The 3,545-nt window shown below is 32.5% G+C and overlaps 1 protein-coding gene across 3 annotated transcripts in view; it reads right to left on the minus strand.

The window, feature by feature from the left end:
- LOC106872017 (beta-1,4-glucuronyltransferase 1) overlaps window positions 1-457 on the minus strand; it is a 5,484-nt gene extending 5,027 nt beyond the window's left edge. Inside the window, exon 1 of one of the 3 annotated variants that reach the window (XM_052971185.1) lies at window positions 421-457. The gene's annotated coding sequence lies outside the window, so the exon portion shown is untranslated. Of the gene's footprint in view, window positions 1-313 lie in introns of all 3 variants that reach the window. The other 2 variants (XM_014918832.2, XM_014918834.2) reach the window with 2 other exon arrangements.
- Window positions 458-3,545: the final 3,088 nt, after the last annotated feature.

Genomic DNA, 3,545 nt, shown 5'->3' on the forward strand with positions numbered 1-3,545 from the left:
ATTCTGTTGAATGAGTTTTGAAAAATACGCAATTTTAATTAAATTGATTTGTATTCTATTTAAAAGTGAACATAAATTCAATATGTTTATTAATTCTTAATGCGAAAACAAATTTGTTTTCAACGGTTTACAATATACCAATTATGATAACCGTAACAGCAATTGTATGTTTCAGTCAGCCGTTTTACTAAACAAAAAAATTCAAAACCAGTTGATTAATTAATAAAAACGAAAGAATGGCGGCAATGTTTCTGTTATTTAGGACTGTTACTTCTAAGCAAAATTTTTAACAAGATGAACTGCACATACTTACCAATAAAGAATGTAAGTAAATCCATACCACAATAATACAAAGGTGAAATAGCAAAAATGTATGAACAAAATAAAAGACTATTGTAAATCAGGCTTATGTATAAATACCTGGTAAAAAGCAATGAGTTGAGAGTTAGAGTTATTTGCCCTTTGTATGAAACTTATATTCAGCAAACCAAAAACTGAATTCCAATAATCTATGTTTTTAATAATATATTAACTTTGAAATTTTATTACGTTCTGTAAGGAAATTATATACTATTATTGATTTCTTACATCGACCAATATTGAATATTAAAAGTTCGTCGCCCAACGCTTTCTGCTAATAAAATGTCTTCTTGGGAAAATGACATTTTGTAAAGCTTGTCTCTTAAATATTCAGAAGTAACATAGCAGGTTTATTCAGAGTCAGGGCCAAATTTAGACCTAGTGGGAGCCCTATACGATTTTGTATATGTTTTCAGAAGAAAATGTATGTTCTAAGTATTTTCTAAAAAGGTACTACTTAAAAATGAAGATCTCGTTCAAAACAAAGATAATAGAGAGGGCTCCCATAAAATCTAGGGATCCCAAACAGTTTGAAGAGGCTCAAAACTTTAAAAAGTCTTGGTAGATTCAGCAGGTCTCAGTAAATTAAATGGCTTCTTAAATTTAAAAGGGCCCAATAAATCAAAAGAGGGTTCAATAATTTTAAAATAATTCTATTGAATTAAAAGAAAATTTTAATGAGTAAAAAATATTACAAATTTTATATTTGATGGCAGTAAATATGTTTTTTTAATTTTTAGCTCCAGGCTTTTGAATTCTCTGAGTTAAAGGGGCCTCTAATGCTTGGGGCTCCTGGGCCATGACCTATATTGTCTCATACATAAATCTAGCCCTGGTCATAGTCATATCTGTTCTATATTGTACGTCATATAAACACTATATTTAGAAAATGTTTTAACCCTTTCATACCTGTAAATTTTTTCTGTATTTAAGCTGTTGTCTGGGACATTACATTACAAGGGCTTCTGAGATCAAGTTATGTCAGAATGTTTTAATTTAAACATTTAAAATGAGAGATTTGTATGACAGAACCAGAGATGGTCTTTCAATATCATATTATAAAGTCATTAGTTCTAAATTTCCTTTTCAATATTATTAGTTAGAGTTGAAGAGGAAGTACTCATGACAGGAGAATAATTTCACTCAGAGTGCATGAATCTTCCTTGCCAATGATGTTCAGTTTAAATTTCAATAGATATCTAAATAAAAAGTATAGTGAAATGACAAGGCAAAGTATATCATGCAGTTAGGCAGGTGACACACAGTAAAGAAGATGCATTGAGCTGATTGTAGTAGAGATGGTAGGTACTTTGCTTGTTTAGTGAAGAAGGAGCTGTTTGTAGTCGATGTAGAAGAGGAAGAAAGAAAAAATAATGGTTTTGTTACTCAATGTAGTATGTTGCTGATTGAATTTTTGTCAATCAATTAAATAACCATTTTGAGATGGATTCTAGAATGTTTGTATATGTAGTACCAGCATCCCTACTTCATATATATATGGCGGCAGTGAACCAATGAAGGCTGCACTCAATTATTATTATTATTTATATATTTATTTCTTTATTTTGTAAAAGAGTATATATGATATATGAAATGTTGAAATATAGAACTGTCACCAAACCAACTTGAAGTGTAGACCACTATACTGAATTGTATGCATATAAAAAATCTTTTTCAAAATTATTTTAATATTTTTTTGTCAAATACCCTTGTCCTTAAAAAGAATATTCAGTCAGAGTTGTGGGCTCAGGAGGTTTGTTTTGTAACCATATAGCTTTGGGTTCAGTCCCACGGTGTGGTACCATAGGCAAGTGTCTTCTATTATAACTTCAAGCTGAGCAATGATTTGTGAGTGAATTTGATAGACAGAAATTGTGTTGTTATTTTGTTTCATTTCAAGATTTTTTTGCCGATAGAGAGAAAGCCAGTTTCTAACCTAGATCCAAGGCTCCTTTCATTGGAATTTCAACATTAACAGGGTATTTTTGTATATATGTATATGTGCAGATTTGTATGTTTCCTTTTATATATGTATTTTCATGCATATAGTTGCATGTCTAAACATGCTGATAAACTTCTGGGAAGTTTTATAGATTTTTACAGTTCCAGTGATGGCTTGGATCTGTAGTCTTCAAATCAGCTTTCTCCTTTCTGGTTTTAAGAAGCCTAATTTATCAAGATTGGATTTTAGGCAGTGTGTTACATTTCCCAATGCCCCAATAATTACAAGTATAAACCTGAACTTGTAGTCTGGCTAGAGTAGGTTCCTCAATAGTTCAGCATAGATATATTGTTTTTCACTGATCTTTAGCTTTATCTTAACAACCACTGAGCAGCTGTCTTTGAATGTCGTAGCATCTTTTAACTATCAAGTGTTGAAGTGCATCCCTTGACCAAGTTTGCATACATGAGGCTGATAACATCATGAGACTTGGAAAGCAGCTGTACAGTTTGTCTTCTCTGTCCCAAATTACTATGTCAGATCTTTTATGTTTACATATTTTTGAGGTTTTCGTTGGGACATTCCACCAGTACTTCTTTTTATTGTGAGTGGCTATGGCTTCTACCATAGAGTAAGTTCTTATTTCAAGGGGTTATCCTTCCGACAGATTTCATTATACAGTGTCCTAGTTATAACATCATGTCACATTGGTAGATAACACCATGATGACATTTTCGGACAACTGTTTATGATGTGGGTAATATTTTCAGTGTTAACTCCACACAGTCTGCATCAGTTATCACATTTTGCTGCTTTTCCTACGTCTCTGTCCCTTTTGTGCATCAGGTATTTGGTTGATATTTCTTATTCTTGGAATGCAAATGCATACCCTTCAACGTTTGAGTTAGTAATCTGGTTGTTGGTCCATGATAGACTGTTTTGATGATTAATGTTACTATCACCCTGGAGCTTTCTACTAACATATCTATGCATGATCTTCTGCCGATATACACTCATCCTTTCATCTGATGATACTTTGCAGTAGAATCGTGCATGCATTTAAGTTATCAGACAAGAAATGCTGCTCAAGGAGCTGCTTTCCAACTCTCATGATATTATCAGCCTCATGTATGCAAACTTGGTCAAAGGATGCACTTCAACACCTGATGGTTAAAAGATGTTTCCAAAGGCATATGGTATGACATTCAAAGACAGTCTAGATTGTTGTTAATCCTTTGCCCCC

This window comes from Octopus bimaculoides, chromosome 10, assembly GCF_001194135.2.
Source record: "Octopus bimaculoides isolate UCB-OBI-ISO-001 chromosome 10, ASM119413v2, whole genome shotgun sequence".
Classification (NCBI taxonomy): Eukaryota; Metazoa; Mollusca; class Cephalopoda; order Octopoda; family Octopodidae; genus Octopus; species Octopus bimaculoides.